We start from the raw sequence: 23,969 nt of genomic DNA on the forward strand, positions 1-23,969 counted from the left end.
TCTCTGGAGATGACTACACAGTTAGCATCTCCTAAACTAGTGTTCAACTGACATCCGTGTCAGTCTTTGTCTGTTCTTGATGAGCATCAGTAATAAAATAGTTTCATAGTTCAAGTTTACATCCCTTTATCATGGACATGAACAAAATGGTAATTTTCAGCTTTGAGTGATTTCTTTGAACTGTTCTTTTTCCTGGGTGGAGTGATTGTATAGTATACATATATTTCAGTGTTTGTGTGTCAAGGGATGGATGTGTGACTTATGGCTTCTTCAGCAGCCTCCATTAACACCTACACAAACATCTGAACAACAAGTTTCTCCAATATCTGCAAGAAGTAACTACTATCGCAACTAGAGATTGACAAGGTACAACAAATATGCTTTGGCAAGTGAGAGCCAGGAGGTCAGGTCAGGAGGGAGGTGTCATGATCCCTACACTCTGAGAGTGGGTGTTAAGCCCCAAGAATACCTGGTACATTGAATACCAGAGCAGCTGATCTGAAAGAGAAGATCACGTCTAAGCTGGAAATCCTGACCCTCCATGGCTGACCAACAAGACTATGTGACGTACCCTTTGAAAGTCTATGAAAATGTGAATGCTACAAAAAGATGTAATGCTGTTTATGAATGAGACACACCCAGAATGGCTAACTGAAGGCCGGACCACCCTGATCACCGAGGATGGGACCGGTCCCATCCAACTACCGGCCAATAACATGCCTCAGCACAACATGGAAGCTCCTGTCAGGCCTCATAGCAGGTAAGAGGAACAAGCACATGGCTCGATAGAAGTGCCCACAAGTGAATAGACAGAAAGGGTAGAGGGGCAAAACATTAGCTACTCGTAGATAAAGCAGTCATTCAAGAGTTCAGACCAGACTGACCAACCTGTGCACTGCATGGATTAAAAGTTTATGACTCAATGAAAATCTATGTCTCAGTGCCTCACAGATGGATCCTGGAAGGCTTAGAATGACACAAGAACCCTAAGAGCCTTCATCGGGAATCCAGATGGTTGCTTTTCCAGCCATTCAGACTAGGTGGTCAAAATAACAATACCACAGATGTTTTTGTAGTCTTTGCTGAGTCTTCTTTCTTAAGGCCTTTTAATGTGGATCTAAGAGAAAATCTATGAAAGCACAATGTCAAGAACATTAGATGCAACTAATAGTACCAGCAAGTTCTGGGTCTCAGTGCTACTGTTAATGTTGTCCTGTTGAATTCACCTTAAATCTTCGACTATTCTCCCACTCAGTACTTGAGAAAACAGAGATTTGGAAGTTTGACTTTTACTAAATGTTTTTGGCTTCTTCTGAATGAGTACAGCTGTGTGCCGCTCGCATGATTTCCGCCTGCTCATCATCAGAACGCCTTGTGCCTGCCGGCTTCTTTGTGATTCTCTATTCAAAGATGATCTGCACCCCTTAACCAGCACTTGCCTTTTCATCACTTTGTCCTGTTCTCCTCCTCTTCCTCCTTCCCCTCCTCCGTCGCTGAGCAGTAAAGCCGGTATATAACTCGTGTTTTCCTGATGACTAAACTCTCCACAATTCTAATACCACACTCTGAATTAATATGGAAATACAGGGCAGTAGAGGAGCATTAATCCAAGTGCTTTCACCTTTGTGCACTCACAGTAAGGCAACTTTTTCCTTTGCTAAATATGCACCCTGTACTTGTAAAACAAACCTGCATCCACTTTAGATGAATAACCACTGGTGAATATGCTGGGGCTCATAGCAGGGGTGGAAGTGGTGCTTTTGTTTCTTCTTTTACTCCAAGGTTGGGAGCACAGTAAGGTGGCAGCAGGCGAAGTACCCAAGTAGCATATCTGGAAGAAGTAAGAAAATTGGTGCTTAGGAGTTGCTACCATTGCGGTCTGCTTCCCTGCCTGGTGCTCAGCACGGCTCCAAAATGCTCATTTGTTTCTCAACCTTATCATACATTGGTTTTCTAGCCTGGTGAACACAGATACAGAGCAAAGGTACACCTGGCAGATGCATAAAAAGACAGAAAAAAACTGTTTCCTTAAGGAATCAGATACAACTACAGAGTTATTGTCTGCTACAATAAGGCTGCAGCTCTGTTGGAGCTGAGTATTCATCCATTCAGTTTATTCTCTCCAGCACACATTTACACAAACTCACTGACCCCTCAACTTCAGTCATTTTACACAAACCCAAAATACACACACACATAAATGCACAGACACACACACACACACACACAAAGAGCTACAAAAAACAAGCCAATAGACGGGTGTGTTTGGTGCATTGTCTGGATTCTATAGTCTCTGCCTTTTCTTCTGTGGCTGAGTTTAAAGAGTTTGAAATGACATAACAGTGATTTTTGAGGTTGCTGCTGGTTAAGTTTGGTCCAACACCATGAGCCCATTTTAATCATGACATATTATACTACACTGATTTCAGCCTCTCATATTCAAACAATTAAGAGATTACTGCTTTACACAATACAGGTCCCCATCCCTCTTTTTAACAAATGGTTCTCTTTAAGCTAAGAAGTTGAGCTTTGATGTAATCACTGTCTGCTTGTGCAGATTGAAGATGTGCCTGTCGCTGACGTGTTACCCATTATTTACATTTTTGTACACTCAAAAAAGTCAACAAAGGTGTTTGTTTGATTACTTAGCTATAAAAATGCTTGGTTAATATAAATGTATATTGTGTTTGTTAATTGATTCTTTCTTGTTGGTTGCATTTGAATCTAAGAAAATTAAAATCAACTAAATATATATGTGTTCACTCAATGAGAAGCAAGTACTTGAAAACAGTGTCTCTATTGTTGATGCTCCACACCCCGGAGAAAGGTCCAATCAAAGCAAGCAGGAACAAACATTGGACGGTTTTTAAGCTCACACATCTTCAGAGCTACCAGTTGTAGAACCTCTTTGCATCCATATTATGTTTTGAGTGTATAGTAAAGTAAAAAAAAAGTCACAAAAGAGGATGAGAATAATCAAATGACCAAAATTCTACATTAAGCATCAATAAAAATGTTTAAAACTGGTAATTCCCAGCGTTAAATGAAGTAACCAAGTGCTGCTGAACTCACAGATACAGAGCAAAGGTACAACATGTCTCAACTTAGAATTTGAAAATGTAATTTGATGATAGCAACACTTTCAACCTTTCATGTGTTGTTTGAAACATGATTATAATGGTCTAAATCATTTTGTAGGGTTTTTTGTGTGTATGTGTGTGTGTGGGGGGGGGGGGGGGGGGGGGTAATTGTGTAGTTATTGGTGTGTATGTTCAAAATAATTCTTCTACTATCTCACCTTATAAACTCATTCCTCAGGTAAAATGTTAACCAGAGGAAGCCATAAAGACGGGACAAAAGCTCTCTCCTCTTGTCCGATGATGCTTTGTTGAATGCCTTCCCACTGCTTCTTCACACTCCTTTCTGACTCCTCTCGGCAAAGTCAGTCACAAAAGAAGCAGTCACAAAAGAAGCGAGGCAAAGCTCAAATGACAAACCCACAGGATGTGACTCAGCTGGCTCCACCATGGAGAATAGCAGGGATTGAATTTATGTTGTAGTCAAGGCTTAAAGGCACAGCTGGGGACCTGAGAAGTTTGAGTCTTGAACTGTACAAGATCATTTTTGAATTAGAAATAATGCAACCAAAAAGCTCTTTGAAGCTGGCCGTGGTATCTTGGAGTGCTACATTTCACCTTGTCCTGTAGGTCTGGATCAGGTACACTTTCAACTCCATGCAGTTGGGCTAATGCTCAGCAGCAAAAGAGCAGCAGAATACTCTCATGATGAAGCTGCACGGTTAGGAAAATGTGTTTCTGAAATATCAAACAGAGGTGTTTTTGTCAAAGGGCTTCATGAGTAGGACTATTTTGTTCCATTTACTTTAATGTTTATTCTCAAACAGTCAGAATATTTTCATTTACAGGAGTTGAAATGCCATAAATGAATGAATGAAGCTGAAATAATGTGAAACAAAACACTGAGCTAAGATCATACAAAAAATTGTTGGCAAAATGTGACATTCTGAATATTTTGCTGACTAATTTGGTAACACAGACAGTAACACTGGAAACACAGTCCTATCAGTGTATCAATCACTGGGGGTTATTGTGTACAAAGAGATGTAAGAGGCAAAACCATGACCAACCCACCATAATGTACAGGGTGGGCCATTTATATGGATACACCATAATAAAATGGGAATGGTTGGTGATATTAAAGTCCTGTTTGTGGCACATGAAAGAATAAAGTTACGTTGAAACCAAGCACACAATTGTTTTTCTTGTGACATTACCAATAAGTTTGATGTGTCACATGGCCCTCTTCCTATTGAAAAAACAAAAGTTGTATCCAAGATGGCCGACTTCTAAATGGCCACCATGGTCACCACCCATCTTGAGGAGTTTGCCCCCTCACATATACTATGTGCCACAAACAGGACTTTAATATCACCAACCATTCCCATTTTATTATGGTGTATCCATATAAATGGCCCACCCTGTATAGTGCCATAGTCAGGTGATTTTTTGGCTTTAATGTTTGCCATACTGTGATGCACAGTGGCATGCTGTCGCATCCATGATCAGAGTTAGGTTACATAAAGGGTAGCAGAGATTAATATGAATTTTCACTGACAATCCTTAGATTCAGTCACTGAATTCCACCTTTATACCAACTTTACACCGTATAGTATAAAGACAGTATAAACAGCATACTGTCAGTGCAGAGCAGGCAAATCATCCAAGACTATTTATTTCAATTCCATTTATAAAGCATCAAATCACAACAACAGTTGCCTCATGGTGCTAACTCATGAAACATCTGCTGACATCTTGTTGAATCTTGTTGAACTGAACTTGTTGTTTTCTTTAGATGTGTGGCCAAAGACAGCCTCTACAATGTAGGTAACAGAAAATAGAGCTTCGTTTTTTATCCCTTTTCTATGCTCATGTTCTGCATAACTGAGTCAAGCTGAGTATATTCATTAGAATTTAAATTAAGAGTAAAATCAAGTATATGTCCCCATGTACTAGTATAATTTATTTGATTAGTCCATAGAACCATCCTCAAAAGAGCTACTTTTTAATTTCTTACTTTGAAAAAGTGCAGGCTCTGTAATGTTCTATAACAAATATTTTTTTTTAAGTATATATACTTCTACTTAAGCACAGAATTTATAACGTGTACTTTTGCTATCTCCAGTCCTGGAGGATAAATGGTAAATGGACTGATTCTTATATAGCACTTTTCTACTCAAAGCGCTGTATACAACACGGTACATTCACTCAAGCACTGTTTCAATGCTCTGAAGTGCTTTCTAACTACCATTCACACTCCGATGGATGCAGTGCAACTTAGGGTTAATATCTTGCCCAAGGATATTTGGCATGCAGACAGGGGGGAGCCAGGGATTAAACCACCAACCTTTCGATCAGTAGATGACCTGCTCTACCTCCTGAGCTACAGCCACTCCTCAAGCTTGGATTGAGGGCTGACTTTCAATAGATTGCAGCAATTAGCTGACCCAGAATCAGGTCGTTTACAACTTATTTAACACCAGGTTCTCCACAAACATGAGTGTGCGATTGGAGAGGGGCGACCGCCGTCGGGCCGTCCCCTACCCAGTCACAAACGGCCTCCTTTACAGGCGGGCTATCTCAGACCAATTGAAGATCCACGGCACTACGGCATCACTGAGTCTAGGCAGGATTCTGACTAAGGTCATCAGTAAGGTCTTGGACAATCAGAAGTGTAACCTAGTGGTGTCGGATGAACTGACACATACTGTCCCAGAGGTGTTCTATCAGATTTAGATCAGGAGCACATGCAGTACCAGTCAGTGGTAACAAATCCTTCATCTTCAAGGTTTTCTATGCATACTCTCCAAATGTTATCATGCACCAGGAGGACCCACTGCATCAGCATGGACAGTGACTCTAAAGTTAAAACTATTGAAAAATAAAATCTGAAAAAATAATGAGGACTCAACCCACCAAACAGCAAGGGTTTTACAGGTGGTCTCATTGTTGTCCCTCAAGTGAACCTGACAATTTCATTAACAACCTCCTCTGCTGCTCAAGTAACCAGATCAATATCCCGGCTGAGTTGATGCTAGACTCTGATTTAAAACGTTTTCCATTAATTATTTTGCACAACAGTTAGTCCAGCCATACAATTTACTGGTGCATCACACTTTTTTGGCTTAAAAAAACAAAAAAAAGATGCACAAAATGTCTGTACATGGCTGTGAAAGCCATTAACATGCATGGATCGTTTTTGAAAAATGTATTTAAAAAAATTCTCATATCAACTGTAAATTTGAAGAGTTCAAAAGAATTCTGATATTTCCAATGTTGCGAATAATAAATCACCATTATAAAAGGAATAATTAGCTACAGATACATGTTCTGCACAAAGACTGACAGATCAAGAGGTACAGAACAGGTATAATAGAGTCCTACGGCCTGCGTGGTTGCTTTTCTGTGATATAGTGGATGGGCCTGTCAGCCTGACAGACAGTTTATGGTGCTGTGATTGGATGGGTGCAGAGAGGAAGAAAGGTGGGAAGGAAAGGAGGCACAGAACGAACGTGATGGATGCTGCCATGTTCTGGGTTATAAGCAATGAGTGAGCTCCACATATCTATCACCCGAAGAAAGGAAAGAGGGAGAGGTAGAGAAATCGGTCCACTAGTGCAGGCACAGGTATTCCAGGCTGATCCTTTTCCACCATATAGACTAGAAGCTACGGGGCAAATCCAGGGAGCCTTATTTTGCCAATGGCCCTTTTGAAAGATGATGTGGTTGGAGGCCCTGTCATGCACCCTCCCTGAGCCAGTCACAGATGTGGAAATCGTGTGGAACAAACACATCCACATGTTTGCTGTGGCAGTGCTGTTTTGATTGATTTATGTCAGAACACGCTGACATTATTACAGCTTCAGTTGGAACCATGATGAGACAAACTGGAAATGTGTGACAGGAACAGCTGCTTGTTGTTAATTTGTCCACTTATGGTTTTCATCTGTCTGTGGTGTAATCTCATGATTTGTTCTTTTATCAAAATCTACTAATCAACATTACAAGATGTTTCTAGTTGTCACATGTTGTTATTTACAAAAGATTAAGTCACTAGTGTGAAACCAGGTACTTTGGCAAATGCGTGTTTTTACTAGTTTTGCAGGTATATATGGGATACTTTCCAATGGTACATTTCAGCTGTGATTTTGGTGTTTTTCAACATACGTTGACCAATATAGCTACAATCCTCTGCACATGTTCCATCTCAGCCTTGTCTCTCTAACAATAAAGCTGAACTGTCCCTCTGATTTATTCATTTCTAATCTTGTCCACCCTGTCCGACTCTCACTGAAAATCTTGGCATCTTCAGCACTGCTTCCTCCAGCTCCTTCTCCTGTCCTAAGTTTAGTGCCAGTTTCTCCAAACCATACATCATAGCAGGTCTCAGCACCACCTTTAAACCTTCCCTTCCACTCTTGCTGCTATCCTTCTGTCACAAATCACTCCTGACGCTCGTCTCCACCCACTCTGCCTGCATGCTGTTCCTCGTCTCTCTTATGCACTGATTGTTGTTTGGGTGGTTGACCTCAGGTGTTTAAACTCCTCTGACTTTATTCCATCAACTCTGTGGATGTTCAACTTTCTACCCCACCTCCCTCTCATTCACACACATAATATCTTCTAAATCTACTTTCACTACAGATCATAGTGTCGTCTGCAAATATCTTCTCCCACAAAACGCTACGTCCAGATGAACAGATTCAACTTTTGGAGGTCTGCAAATATCATTATCCATGGAAACTCTTTGCCTGACCCCCTCTGCCAGCCTGCCCATCACCTTAGCAAACAAGAAAGTATTCAGGGCGCACACAATGCATGTTCCCTTTGTTATCAAAAAACTGGTATCTGGACTCATCTTGTCACGGTCTGGCAGTCCTCGCTGTTCGACCTGCCCGTGTGTCTGTTTATTACGTTTTGTTGTTATGTGTGTTGTCTTGGCTCCTCTGCTGGTCCCCTGTTTCCCCGTTTATGTGTATATGTGTTTACAAGTGCCGGTGTTCTGGGAATCCAAACCATCCTACTGCGGCATGCGCACAACACAAATTTACTTCATTTTTTTAACCCATTGTGAATATTTCTTATGGTTATGGTTATGGTTAGGGTTATCACCACAGACGCTACACTGCATAGATTATCACTTTGTTCTTTACTGTCTTTGCACTGTAAATAAACTCACTGTCTCTTTTTGGAAAATCCTGCGTTTGGGTCCAGTTTTTGCCCTGAACTTGACACATCTTCATCATTCTTAAGGCATCCTCTCATGATCCAAAACTGTGTTAAACTGTCTGGTCAAAAAGTCCACTGCCTTCTCTCTCCTAGATATCTTCAGACCTCCACATTTATGGTTGACTACATTTCATTTTGCTCATCATCATCCTCACAGCAGCCCTCTCGTCCTTCTTCTAATCCTCTAGACTTCCTGATTCACTAAGTGTCCTCCATTCTGCTCAAAATACTTCTGTCTTCTCAAGACACCTTTTCACCTGTCCACACATTTCCATTCATAGTTGCCCTGCTTACAGAATACACACCCATACGCAGACACTGGTGCTGTCTGCAGTCACTACTGCTGGCCCTGTTATTCATCCCTACATGACTTTCACTAAACAGCAGCTGCCTACTGACGTCCTCCCATGGATTTCTAGTCAGTCACTCTTTCCCTTTGAATGTTTCTTTTCTTCTATTTAAACACGATTTACTGAGCAGGCTTAAGTCATTGAGCTGATTAAGTCAGGAGTCGGGAAAATAAACTGTAAGCATAAAAACTGCAATTTTCACTATAAAAGGATGCACATAATAAAAATTTAAACTTGGACCATACAAAACATTCAAGCAACAACCTGAAATTAAACAATTTTTCTTTCCAACAAATGACACATAACTACAGGGGATTTATGAACTGTAAAATGAATTTAGAGCCAAGAGCTTAATGTCACAGCTCAATGGCACATTAAATCATCAGCAACAATTTTCTGACCAAAGACTTTCCTTCATCTTTGAGGATTTTCCAGCCCCAACAGTCAATCCATAAAAGTCAGTCTGAAATATAATCAAATTTTGCAATTCTATGTCTAATGTATACTAATATTAAAGTAGTTTTAATTTTAATATGTAGATCTTTTTGTGTGTTCTTCATCAATTGTAGAAACTTACTGGAAAGTATTCCTTTCCATCTTCCAGATTGATGCAGGTTGTAGCTGTGGGTGCACCTGATTCTGCTCACAGCTCCTCATTCATGGTGGATTAGTTTGGAAAAAGCTCCATCATATAAGCTTAGAAGAATATAATGCTCAAGACTCTAGGTGTGTGTTTGTTAGTGTGTGCGTATTTCACAGAGGTATTGTGCACATGCTACACTGTGGAAGCCTGACACTAATGCCAGTGAGTTTCATATTAGAAAGGAAGATGGGGAGAGATAGAACTGAAAAAGGCAGAAAAAGTTGGACATAAATTTACTGGAGCAATATGAGATAATGACTGCAAGTAGGGACGTAACAGAGAGCCATCGTTTTCAGGACTGAGAAATTCTATTGTTTAGTCTTTATTGCACATTTTAATTAGAACATGCCTTCCCTTTTAGTTGAAAACATTTCAGGGTAGTGTGACAAATACCTGGACAATTATTATATATGTATGTCTATATATGTTTGTACATGTGTATATATATATAATAACAGAAATTGTTGGTTCAGCAAGAGTATCAACAGGGAGTAGAAAAAGAGACCCAGGCTCCCAGTTAAATGCATTATTTAATTTAAAATTCATCACATATAAAATTTTGAATATTCAGACCTTCGATCTCAGAAACCTCATAGTACCTTCTTGAAGAAAGTACCTTCTACTCATCTGAGAAGCTTCTTCAGTTCAAAGACCAAAGGGAGGAGAGTCCCAGGTATTTAAGCCCTAGTGGGAGTTGTCCCTTAAGAAGGCCAGTGACCCATTATTGATCATGTGCCTCATCACATGAGCCAAGGTTGTGAAAAAAGGTGTGGGTCATTATCAGCAGAGGTTTTAGGTGAACCCATTGTGAGGCCTCACCCTATCATGTGACCCATTGAGATCAACTGGCAAAAGATATGAGTCAGCTTTAACGTACCTGGGAAGGGATCTCAAAACTGGTCTGTAGGTGGCAGACAGTTGGTGTTGTAAGCCCCACCCTCTGTTCAAGGATGTCCGTTTACAATAGACATATGTGGCTTCTTTCACTCCTCTTCCAAACCATCTGTCTTGAATGTCTAAAATGTGAACATTGGCATCCTCGAAATAGTGACCTTTATTCTTTAAATGCAGATGTACAGCTGAGTCTTGCCTTGTAGAGGTGGCTCTTCTATGGTGTGCCATGCATTTATGTATGGCTGTTTGGTTTCTCCAGTGTAGAGGTCAGAGCGCTCCTCACTGCACATACTACACTGTTTAGTTTGTGTATGGGAGTTTTGTCCTGCTAACAAAATTCTCTGTGTATTTAGCAGGTGGGGGATGGATCTGTTTTCGTCTGAGTGTGTGGCTGGGTTTAAGTACACTGGGATGTCATGCTTGGAGAAGACTCCTGAGTTTCTCTGATAAACTTGCAGCATAAGCAATGACAGTGTTGTTCCGTTTGTCATTCTGTTTCTGTCTGACCTTGTTTACTGTGCATCTTTGCTGATCTGGTGAAAGTCCAATTGTGATAACCACATAGTATAAGAGCTTTCTTTACACATGTGTTCCTTTTCTTTCCCTTCTGGCTTTGAGGGAACGTTTTATCCCCAGTGTTGTAGCTTCCTGATTATTCCAAGTTTGTGTTCCAGGGGGTGGTGGGAGTGAAAGAGTAGGTACTGGTCTGTATTTGTGGGTTGTTGAGGTTTCCATTCTCCTGAGTCTGCACAGCACAGTCCAGAAATGGCAAATTATTACCCTTTGTATCTTCCCTGGTGTACTTAAAGTTTCTATCCACTGAGCTGATATGAATAGTAATGGCTTCTACTTCTTGGGTGTTTGATTCTTGACCCAGGTGTCATCCACGTATCTGTACCAATCACTAGGTGTTGTCCCTTTAAAAGAGCCAAGAGCCTTACTTTCCACTTCCTCCATGTAAAGGTTGGCTGGTTAGGGATGGGAACTGATAAGAATTTAGCAATTCCGATTCCATTATTGATATCATTATCAATTCAATTCCTTATTGATTCTCATTGGCTCCGTGTTGATTATACTACTAATCACATTACTTTCATATAAAATAGCTGAAACACATTTTTTCATAATCACCATTTAACAATATAAATTTGAGGCTACTGCCCCACACACCAACACAAACCCCTAATCCCTAATGAAAAACCAGCAGAAAAAGTGATCACCACAGTGACTCTGCTTTACAAACATGAACAGGTTGAAAGGGAGGCTGCAGCCTGACTGCTTGCTACCTGTTAAAGTTCAGGGTCTGACTGCTGGGGTCAGCATTCACTCAGTTTTCACTCTGTGTTCTTGGCTAGCTTAGCATTAGCATGCTAGCTGTGCAGATGCTTACAAAGAACCTAAGTTGTGTTAGCAGCATAATGTTTGTGTTTGTTTCTTGGGTGCAGTTTTCCACTTTACCATTTATCTTGTCCTTTACCGCAAAAAAGTCCATATCCACGCTCTAGATTTTGTCACTATTTTCCTCCTCTGACATGCACGCAAACTGCAATCAAGTGATTGTAGTGCAAGTGCAAGAACTGATAAGCAGGATCGATAGGCAGGCAGACAACCAATTCTACTACTAGGAACTGGTTTTCTACATGAACCAGTTCTCAATTACCATTCCTAGCTAGGATGGTGCTGAGGTGGTTGGATATTTTGTAGGTGGCTGAGTTGATACTGCTAGCAATAGGTCTGAGTAGGACTCCTTGTTTGTGGATCTTTGGAATTCCACATATACAGGTATTAAGACCCGGCTCTGCTAGGGGACAGGGGAGGTAACATAAACGAGACCTGCACAAGGGAGATCAGTTTAGAAAAAGGTTTATTACAAGAGAACTCAGGATTTACAAGAAAACCAATAGCGGTGGTTACTACAAACCAAACAACCAACACAAAAACAACTACCTCAGGTAAGGCTTAACCAGTAGAAATTAAAACTGGCCACGCGGGCTGTAACACAGCTAAATGCTACTCAAGCCAAATCTCACCATTTAACCAGAATTTTACAAGCAAAGCTCACAGAGGGAACCAACAGGGCAGACTGCATACTCAGTTCAAAGCAGCAGCCCTTGAATGAAAGTTCTTCAGCCCTTTTGAAGACACAGGTGTGCACAATCAGTCACTGATTGGTCTCTCTCCCTGGATGTGCAAACCACAGGTCCTCAGGCAACCAACTGTCTGTGTGCATTGTCACATTCGAATTTACATGCAGGAAGGTTGGCACTGATTCCCAGCCGGCCAATCGTCTGTGGGTGCTGGCATGCTTGAATTTGCTTGACAGAAGGCTGACTCACTTCTTCCAAGGCCGGGGGCCGTAACACAGGGTATAGCATCCCCTGGGAGGTCCAGTCACTTTTCTCTCCAAGCTCCTTAGATAACCATGACCTGGATGATTGAAAAGCTTATAGTACCTTATTAATCTAATGGAACACTTCGCTCACAGACTGCAGGCTTACTTGTGCTTCCAACTTGAGATTTCAAATGTAGAATGGGAGGTAGGGCCTTTAGGCCCTCTACTATGCAACCAGCTCCCAGTCTGGACACTCTATGTGGTTAAGATTAGGCTTAAAGCATTACTTTTTTGATAAAGCTTATAGTTAAGGCTGGATCAGGTGACCCTGAACCTTAATTACGCTGCAATGGGCTTGGGGTGCTGCTTCACTTTCCATGAGACACTGAGCATTTATTCTTCACTCACCTCTACTCACTCTCTTTGTGTTTAAACACCACTATTGCATTTAATCATTAGAAAATAATAAACTCCGGCTAATTGTCCCATTTCTCTCTGCTCACTTCTCTTTTTCCTGAATCCCAAACAGTCATGGTAGATGGCTGCCCATCCCTGAGCCTTGTCTTGATGCATGCTCAGTAAGGTAAAGAAATCCAAAAAAATGATTCTGTTCATCCTGTTTTTCCTTCCCACTGTTTATGTCAGCGGCTTCTATCTCCTCCTGTGGGCAGCTTATTATACCTGCAGGGCATCTCATGACCAACAGGGCATAGTTGATTGCCCGGATCTTGTTCTTCACATTCAGCTGACTCCTTAGGACTCTGCAGGTATTTGCTGGCTGTGGCTATCCTAGCAGCCTCTTCATGGTCCCCATGTGCCTGTGGGATTCACAGGTACTTGTAGCTCAAGTGTTGTTTGCCTTATCCTAATTTAATCCCTGACAAAGGCTCTTGGAGTCCTGTTGCTCTTGTACAGTTCTAGGCATTCCAGGATGCTTGCGTAAGGCATTGAGTCCAACTCCGGTATATGAGACAAGAACCTCCACTATCGATCTTCCCGAAGTTGAGAATGAAATAGGGATAAAAGAAGACCTGGCAGGGGACAATTTCTATTTGTCCTTTTTCTATGATGTATCCGAAAAAGGAAGTTCTGGAGGGCTACAAAGTGGAGAAGTGTTGGAGAAATGATCTAACAATCGTGAGAATGGCAGTGTTACTCCACGACAAAGGTCGTCCAGGGGTCAGAAGCAGCCTAAGGACTCCTGCAGGAGGAGAACTGGCACAGCTGTTTTGGACACAGATATGACAAGCAGAATCACATCCACAGACATGCTTCTCATGTTCTGTTGATCACATTTGTTGTCACATTTCTTGCCTTTTACATTGCCATTTGTTTTCCAGGACACCCTGCAGCATTTTAAAACTGCCTGCGCCCACATTAATGCACATCCCACTATTCTGGCACAGTAAGAAGAGTAAGTGCAGCTCTATTGTGTAAAGATGACAAAACACTGAGTAAAAAACAAAAAAACCCATTCTTTTTCATCTCACTAGAAAACACCTCTGGTGTGACTTTAGGGGTGGCAGTGGATAAAGTGCTGCGCTAAGAGGATGAGGAAGAGGTACAGGAGATGGAGAAAGTTATAGGTGCAGTGAACTGAGAAAAAGAATTTCTGTCTTGTTCTGTCATAACTAATTTATTATTGTAGGGTCTGCCTTACAATAGAAAGCACCTTGAGGTGACTGTTGTTATTGACTTGTAATTTGGAGCTGTATAAATAAAACTGAACTGAATTGAAACCAATGTGTAACCTGGACTCAAACACGGGACAAAGGAAGGTACATGTCAGTGAGTTTATTTACAGCAAACTTCACATGTTATAGGTTTTCAGGTCCAAGTTAGAAAACTCCTCAACATCCACTCTCAGACAATTCTTTCTCCCGGGGAAAAACACCCGGACTTTGTGTCGAGGAGAGCAGAGGTAAGTTGAGAGCAAGTATCAAAACAGGATCAGAGTTACAATGTGAAGAACCAGCTTTACTGACATAGTTAAGCACTCAGATAGAAGGCTCTCTCCTATCTTGAGCAGTGATGAGACAATCAGCCGATGACACCAAGAAAGGTGTGCAGGAACAAAGGGCGGGAAGCATGAAGGGACCCTGTGCCTGCCAGACAAGTGCCTGGTAATACTCGCACTCATGCAGAGAGAGAGAGAGCAAAGGGAGGATCAGATATTTTTCATATTTTATAACATTAAAAGATATAACATATTTTTAGTTATTTTTTAACATATTTTTTTTATTTATTTTTATTTATTTTCATTTTTAACATATTTTTTTTACACGTTTCAGGTCATCATATTGAACAAAGATAACCCAGGCAAATACAAAAGGCAGCTTTTACATTATTGTTTTATTTATTAGAGAAAAAAAACTATTCAAACCTACAGAATATCGCCAAAACTGGTAGTATCACAGCGAAAAATAATTTTAGTATTCACTAAAATGGAAGTCTTATTAACTCAAAGTCAAAGTAAACTTTATTGTCATCTCTGCTATATCCAGTGCAGCATACAGAGAGACAAGACGGCGAGGCGCCGGTTACATCAGTGCAAAAACAAGCTAGTAAATAGATATAAAAATGAGAAGAAAATAAATAAATACACGCTTGAGAGTTACAATTAGAATTTACAGTTTACAATTTACAGTTTGGTGTGGTTTCAATTGACCAGTGTAGCAGCTTGTAAACCTGGAGTGAAGAAGACTGTCCATAGACCAGCGTGTCTTACAGAGGCTATTAAACCTAAATCACAATTATCTTCAAAATATTCCTGACTTATCTGGTTACAGCAGACACCTGTTAACAAAAAAAAAAAAAATTGAAACACATTATTTTAATAAAAGCTTTAATATATACTACAGAAATTTGAAGGCAGAGTTCCAAATCCACACGAAGCCTGTCAGTGTAATGGCTGCCCTCCCTTTTCCCTTTAAGATGGCAGCAGTTAAGACACTGATTTTTTTTTTTAAAGTAATGGTTTATCTAATTATAGGTCAAACACCAAACTTCCTTTTATCTAAAAAACAATCTCAAAAGATTAGTTTTAGTTACTGATAATTTGCAAAGGAATGGTTTTCTGAAGAGTTTCAATCGGGATGCAGTACTTATCACAGCACAGAAACACTGTTGGACTATTTATGTTAATATTACACATGCAGTATCATTCAAAGTGTCACAGTCAGCAGAGGCAGACTGTGTGGAGCTGGAACAGAGGACCCTACGCAGACTAAATGAAGCGTGGAAACAAAACTTGATTTTGACAAAAGGCGAGCAGTTTATTGTGGCTGGTAAAAATGTACAAAACAAAGAGTGAGGCAAATTAATACGACGCTAAACAAAACCTAAACTGGGAAAAGTAAAAAATAAACATGAAAACCTGGTGTCGATGGTTCCATACCTGGAAACAGGACGTGAACATTACAGACGACCTGACAAAGAATGAATGACAACAGACCACATAAATACACACGAGGGTGACGAGGGAAGTGGAAACACAAGGGGAACACACCTGATATAAATGAAGATGACGCCACACGGGAAGCTAAACTAAACACATTAAACATGGAACATGAGACTGTCACAATAAATAGGAACTAGGCAGATTAAGACACTCAGACTTAAGAGAGAGAGAAGTAACAGAAGAGTAAGAGTAAGGTAAATACATCCTTGTGCTTTGTTTCTTTTGTCATCTCCAACAAAGAACAATTACAATGTTCAAGATCAGAGCTGTTGGCAGTGAAGCTGGCACTTGAGGACTGGAGACACTGGCTGGAGGGAGCTGAACATACATTCATCATTTGGGATGATCATTAGAACCTTGCTTACCTTAAAGCAGCCAAACAACTGAACACCAGACAGGCTACGTGGGCCCTCTGTTTCACTCGCTTTAAATTCATCACCTTTGTATCAGCTCCCAAAGTGTGAAACCTGACGCCTTATCCTATCATTTCTCAACTTACTATCCTGCCTCAGAGAAAACCACTATCTTTCCCCCATCTTGCACTCTTGATTACTGACATGAGAAAGTGATTGTTCAGCAGGATGAACTGGATCCCAGCAATGGTCCACTGAATCATCTCGTTGTTTGATCTAGTGTCTTTTCTCTGGTTATCCATTGGAGTCATACAGCAAAGTTCAACTGTCACACAGGTATAAACTATATCATTTCCTTTTATAATATTTGTTCTGTCGACCAATATTAGAAGCATGTCTGTGAATGTGATTCTACTTGTCATATCTGTGGCCAAAACAGTTGTGCCAGTTCTCCTCCCACAGGAGTTTTGCTTCTGACCCCTGGACGACCTTTGTCATGGAGTAACATTGCCATTCTCACAATTGTTGGATCATTTCTTCAAGACTTCTCCCGTTTGTAGCCCTACTGAAACTTCTTGAAACCACTCAACTCATGACCATGTTGTCCACAATCACGAAATACCCCTTGGTACTGTTTTGGATCAGGAACCACTGTGTATACCCACCATACTGTTTATAAGTGGCTTCAGTTAGCTGGAATCTCCTGAAATCTTTTTCCTCCTTACTCCGACACCAAAGGACATACCGAGGTTAAACCAGAGGAGAAAGAAAAAAAACACAACAGGATGAATATTACATTTGTCACTTCTGAAAAGAACATTTCAACAGCTAAGATAACTTCACACAGTTGGCATTATTTATTTTTATGTTTTAAGGAGGCAAAAAAATGTGTTTTGACAGAGTAAGAAAGCCAGAGGGTGAAGCCTAATTGAGGCTGCACAACAAAGAAGGGAAAGACAAAAAGGCAAAAACGGTGAAAGAAATGGAGAATGCGAATAGAATTGTAGGGAATCTAGGGAATAAATGCAGAACAGATCATGGATCCCCACCAGTGAGTAAGTGCCTATCTCTTTGATTTCTGCCCTCCTTTTCAGTAATGAGCACTTTAAATGGTTCCTTGGAATGTCAAGTCCCAGTCTGCAACCAGTTTAGCTGTGTGTGGGTGGCACAGAGACTGGGGGGATAGACAGCAGTGGGAACGAGGAGAGGGAGCATGGAGAGGAAAAGGAGAGAACTCTATACTCCGACCCAGCATATTTGTCTGATGGAAGTAATTATATTTAATTCTGCTTTGAACTAAATATGTTAACTGAGCCAATAGGGTCAGTGGAAAGCACAGATGTATGTGTGTGTTTCCTAAAACAGTTGGGAAACTTTGTTTCTCTGTGATGATAAATATCTGTGATTAAATCTGTTTAGATTTTTCCCAGTGTAGCAATCAGAAAAGTTTTCTGTAGGACAAAAAATGCCAAACAGGTATTCACGATAACACATTAAGACAATAACAAAATCAGCTTACTATCACCTCAAGAATATTTCAAGGATAAAAGATCTGATGTCTCAACAGGACCTGTAAAAACTAGTCCATGCATTCATCTTTAGTAGGCTTGATTACTGTAACAGCATCTTTACAGGTTTACCTAAAAAATCAGTCAGACAACTACAGCTCATTCAGAACTCTGCTGCTCGAGTCCTCACTAAGACCAAAAAAGTGGACCACATCAGTCCAGCTCTGAGGTCTTTACACTGGCTGCCTGTCCATCAGAGGATAGACTGTAAAGTTCTGATGCTGGTCTATAAAGCTCTGAATGGTTTAGGACCAAAATACATCAGTGACCTCCTGACCCAGTATGAACCTTCCAGATCCCTCAGGTCATCTGGATCCGTTTTTTTATCAGTTCCCAGAGTCAGAACCAGACACGGAGAAGCTGCATTCAGCTTTTGTGCTCCTTATATCTGGAACAAACTCCCAGAAAGCCTCAGATCAGCTGAAACACTCAGTTTATTTAAATCCAGGTTGAAGACTCACCTGTTCTCACCTGCATTTGAATAAAGCACCAAATTCGCATTGTTTCACTCTTAAGCTTATATTCTAAAACTTACATTTTAACTACTGATTTTATCTACTGTTCTTTTTAAAAAAAAATCATGTTTTTTATTTGTTTTTATTTTTTAATGTCTCTGTAAAGCAATTTAAATCACCTTGTTGTTGAATTATCCTATATAAATAAACTTGCCTTGCCTATAAAACTTAACTTGATAATGATATATTATTAGAAATTTATTAGGATTTTTTTTGTTTTGAATTATTACAACCCTCACACATAACACTAGGTCATGGGGAAGAAAAGAAGAAAGTGAAGTTGGTGAGAAAGAGAGGGAGAGAGAGAAAGCCAGTGAGAATCTGCTTCAACACCTGTTGAGAAAAAAAACTGCAGAGAAACCACAGCAACAAGCAAGATATGCATAAATAACAATGAGAATGTTACTGAACAGCACACAGTAGTAATAATGCAAGCTATCGTTAGAGGCAGCAGCAGCAGCTCAAGATAGTGTGTCTGAGTACCTGTGTGTACACCTGTGTGCACACCTGTAAGTGCACTTACAGGTGTTCATAAAGTTTCTCCATGTGTCTATTAGTGCGTGTGGGGAGCCACAGCCCTGCCAGACATCTAGAGGGGTCACCCAGCTGCCATAGTGCAGAAGCCCCAGAGAGCTGCAGAGATGAGCCTGCAGGCTCCGCCGGCAGCTGGCTAAACCAGAGCAGATTGAGCTCCAGCCCCAGAGATCAAGAGTTATGGGGCTCAGGCCCTGCCAATCAGCCACGTGGAGCAAGCCAGTATGCACCTGAGCACCCTGCCCCGGAGACTGAGAGCAACTAATTCACCAGCAGGTGGCCACTGGCAGGGAATGTGGTGGGGGGAAATAGGCCCCACACCCGTGGGAGCCTGAGATGTTCTAAGAGAGAGGGGGAGTCTAAGACCTGACCTGACACATAAACATACACAAACAAGCATACATTCCATCCCTCACGCATACATGCACGAACACACAAACATCCAACATGGAGACACACAGAAATGGACACTGTACACACATTCACCATCCCCATAGACACTCTCTATGTCCAGGTCCAATCACCAATACCCCCAGAAGGCTACAGATACCGACTACGGAATGGAGCAGTTGTCAGCCACCTCCTGTACATGGATGTTTTACATACAACGAGACATCGATTCACTGATCCACATTACCAGGATATACAGCAATGACATCGGAATGTCGTTCGGACTGGAGAAGTGTAGTCGGATGATAACGAAGAGAGGGAAGGTAGTCAGAACTGAGGGGATCGAACTACCAGAAGGCAACATTGCAGACATTGAGGACAGATACAAGTACCTGGGAAAAGGCTGCTAGGAAAGCTGGAACCATCAAGTACCTGCAGAGGGTCAGGCAAGTCCTGAGGAGTCAGCTGAACGGTAAGAACAAGATCCGGGCCATCAACACCTACGCCCTGCCCGTGATCAGGTACCCTGCTGGGGTAATAGGCTGGCCAAAGGAGGAGATAGAAGCCACTGACATAAAGACAAGAAAGCTCCTTACCATGCATGGAGGGTTTCACCCCAAGTCCAGCACCCTGAGGCTGTACGCTAAGTGGAAGGAAGGGGGCCGGGGACTGGTGAGTGTCAGCACCACAGTCCAGGATGAGACAACGAACATCCACGAATACATCAAGAAGATGGCCCCAACTGACAGCGTGCTCAGTGAATACCCCAGGCAGCAGAAACCCAAGAAAGAGGAGGAAGGCGAGGAACCATCATGGAAGGACAGGCCCCTGCACGGTATGTACCACCGGCAGAAAGAGGAGGTGGCTGATATCCAGAAGTCCTACCAGTGGCTGGACAAAGCTGGACTGAAAGACAGCACAGAGGCACTAATCATGGCAGCACAAGAACAAGCTCGGAGTACAAGATCCATAGAGGCTGGGGTCTATCACACCAGGCAAGACCCCAGGTGCAGGCTGTGTAAAGATGCCCCTGAGACAATCCAGCACATAACAACAGGGTGCAAGATGCTAGCAGGCAAGGCATACATGGAACGTCATAACCAAGTGGCCGGCATAGTGTACAGGAACATCTGTGCCGAGTATAACCTGGAAGTCCCAAGGTCAAAATGAGAGATGCCCCCAAGGGTGGTGGAGAATGACTGAGCTAAGATCCTGTGGGACTTCCAGATACAGACGGACAAAATGGTGGTGGCTAACCAACCGGACATAGTGGTGGTAGACAAACAGGAGAAGACGGCCGTAGTGATCGATGTAGCGGTTCCGAATGACAGCAATATCAGGAAGAAGGAACATGAGAAGCTGGAGAAATACCAAGGGCTCAGAGAAGAGCTAGAGAGGATGTGGAGGGTGAAGGTAACGGTGGTCCCCGTGGTAATCGGAGCACTAGGTGCGGTGACTCCCAAGCTAGGCGAGTGGCTCCAGCAGATCCCGGGAACAACATCGGAGATCTCTGTCCAGAAGAGCGCAGTCCTGGGAACAGCTAAGATACTGCGCAGGACCCTCAAGCTCCCAGGCCTCTGGTAGAGGACCCGAGCTTGAAGGATAAAACCGCCCGCAGGGGCGTGCTGGGTGTTTTTATATATATATATATATATGTATATATATATATATATATATATATATAGATGTGACTTGTCTGTGCTTAGGTGCACGAGATTAAACCATTGGTTGGAAGGAAACTTAGAGCTGCCACATGAACTCAGTGAGAGCAGGTTGTCCATTGGATTCTCCGGACAGGATGATGAAAAAGTAAAATCTTATTTATGTCTGCCAAATCTGGGAATCTTTATGGCATTATTCTGTTTTTTCTTCCCCTTCAAGCCTGGTTAAAAGGAAAATTCTCAAGACATTTCAAGTGGTACTGTTAACCTTGATGCACCTTTAATCAGATCTTCCTGCTGAAAACTTGGCTTATCTGTTGTTTCGATTCCCCAAAGACATTCAATGAAATTGCATGTTTCTGTAAGTAAACTTGAGATGTTGAAAATTATTCCTTACCAGTTTATGGAAGACAGAAAATGCTAGTAAGTATGCACTTTTTTGAGAATTTCACTGAGAAACAATTAAATCTGAAAGCATGTTCTCAAATAATTTCCAGCTACAAGCACAACCACACCATGGAGTACTTAATGCGAGGTATACCCAGGGAAGCCTTTTTTTTCTTTTCAAAAGGCCAGAGAGGTCTGGGAAGGTACAAGTGACAAACATATCTCTCTGTACTATGGTTTCCTTGATAATTCGTTGCTTGGAGACATTGCCTTGGCCGACAGAGGTTTTGACATACAGAAATGTTTTGGCATATTGTGTGCAGAGGTCAAACAATGTTTACAAAAGGTAACTATCAGTGAGCTGTTAGCGATGTGGAGGAAACTTGAAAAACAGCAAATTTGAGAATCCATGTTGAAAGGGTCGTTGGAAATATTTGTCACAGGTATGAAAAAAATAATAGGAAGCAACCTTCTGATTAGTAGATGACACGCTCTTTCTCCTGAGCCTCAGTCACCCCTATGTGTGTAAATATGATGATGACTGATGTGTCTATACACTTTGCTTGCAAAGATATGATGTAAAGCAGCATTTTTATACATGTTTTACATAATGCCTAGAGGTCTTTATGGAGCTGTATTCTGCTTGGCACTTTTTAAACATGAACAATAAAGTTACCTCCCATGAAAATTTGTTATCTTCCTGAATCTTTGTCTTTCTTAAGCACAATAATTAGTGTTAGTTCTAATCATGAAACTGTGGGGTGACTGTGGCTCTTCATTACTGATTACATTAAAAAAGAGATAAACACTGAATAGAAGTTTGCCAACCAAATAAGAAACTTGGCAAATTTACTTTTTAAATAACATGTTCTTGTATTGAAATTCATACCAAAAACAGAAAGTAGCCCCACAGTGGTAGACAGTTACGTACAACAATGTTTAAGTCATGTCATGTTCCAGTCTGGGTGTATCAGCAAGAGAAGATTCAGTGTGTTGTAGGTGTAGCATGCTGTAGACCAATACAACTTCTATGGAAACACTCACCTGGGGGTTTGATTATCACAGGCTACCATGTCATCTTTGCTCTCTGGTCCATGACAAAGGCACCACACATTGAAGGCCGTTTCCTTCCTCGGTGACCTCTCTGCTACTGTGCTCTGATGAGATGTTAGTCGGCATGAGGAAGAAGAGGACATCCATATGGCCACTGTTCATTTGGGAGCTAGAATTGAAGATTGTCAAGGTGAGTGAAGGGAGAGGACTCAGATGCGAAGCTACTTGCAATGAAACAGTGAGTTTATTTACAGTGAGAAAAACATGAACAACAGTCCAGTGCAATAATCCAAAAGCAGTGTTCCAAGCGAGCGACTTCTCCCAGCTTCCCCAGCGGTGCTCGTGGCCAAGTGGTGTGAATCAGTGACTTCCCACACAATCGTCCTATCTTCTGGCTCCTTCTCCCTCCCGATTTCTAGTGAGAAGAGCAGCACAGAACACACACAGTAACTAGGCTGTCCTCTGAAGTTTTAATACTGTTCACTCAACGAACCAGGGCCGACTGTCACCCGACCGCACCATAGGTCTGCCAAGAAGGCGGGTGATTAGCGGCACCCGGTGAGGTGATTAGTTGCAGGTGCAGCGGCTCCAGCGCAGGACGCTCCTTCCGGGTCAGCTGCCGTTCCGTGCCCTGGCTCCCAGAAGCGCAAACTTCCACACAAACATAAAAGACACACAGCGGGACAGGGAAAAGGAAGAGAGCGCACACAAACATAACCAGCAGGTTGACCAGCGAGGACTGCCTGGCCGTGACATTGATCTGCTTCATGTGAGGGTAATCTGTGTGTTCCTCCACTACACCAGATATACAAGTTTATTTATTTTTAGGTCTGTGCATATTATTACAGTTTACTTCACTAGATAACTAGCAATAACTGGAATTCATCATGATAAAGTTAGCTTACCTTTGCATTCACGACTGTGTTATTACAGTCCTGCAGTCCTCCATTTGTGAAATGTCTGTGGGATGTGACAGATTTATAGTTATTGAACTGTTCAAATTCAAATTCAAATTCAAATTTTATTTGTCACATACACAGTCATACACAGTACGATATGCAGTGAAATGCTTACACAACTGCTCGTGACCTAAGGAAAAAAAGAAAAGAAAAGGCTATGAGTAAGATAGGAAATGAATATGAAAATTAAAAGGGGTAAATTTAACTAGGAAGGAATAAAATAAAATATATATATGAATTTGTTGAAAATAAAATAACTGTACAACACAAATTAGAATGAAGGGTAAATTTAACTGGGAAAGAATAAGATAAAATATATATGAATTAAAGTTTAAAATAAGGTAACTGTACAGCAAAATACACAATACACAGTATAGAAATATATAAGAATGTATGAAGAAATATGAATATATATACAATAACAGCAGCATTTTACAAGTATTAAATGGAAATGAAGAAATATAATGTCCAGTGTTGTGCAAACCACATTGTAGGTGTCTTGTGCAGTGCAAATATGCTTAAAGTGATTAAGTGTAAACAAAGTCCAGACTGTCCAGTGTGTGT

At 41.3% G+C, this 23,969-nt stretch overlaps 1 long non-coding RNA gene across 1 annotated transcript; it reads right to left on the minus strand.

Annotated features, from left to right (window-relative positions):
* Nucleotides 1-22,574: 22,574 nt before the first annotated feature.
* Nucleotides 22,575-23,051, minus strand: LOC112847542 (uncharacterized). Its single transcript, XR_003221130.1, has 3 exons — nt 22,966-23,051; nt 22,699-22,861; nt 22,575-22,615 (listed from the first exon to the last, which is right to left on the minus strand). It is a non-coding gene; the product is annotated as an uncharacterized LOC112847542 (long non-coding RNA).
* Nucleotides 23,052-23,969: the final 918 nt, after the last annotated feature.

Source organism: Oreochromis niloticus, linkage group LG2 (genome assembly GCF_001858045.2).
Source record: "Oreochromis niloticus isolate F11D_XX linkage group LG2, O_niloticus_UMD_NMBU, whole genome shotgun sequence".
Taxonomy (NCBI): Eukaryota; Metazoa; Chordata; class Actinopteri; order Cichliformes; family Cichlidae; genus Oreochromis; species Oreochromis niloticus.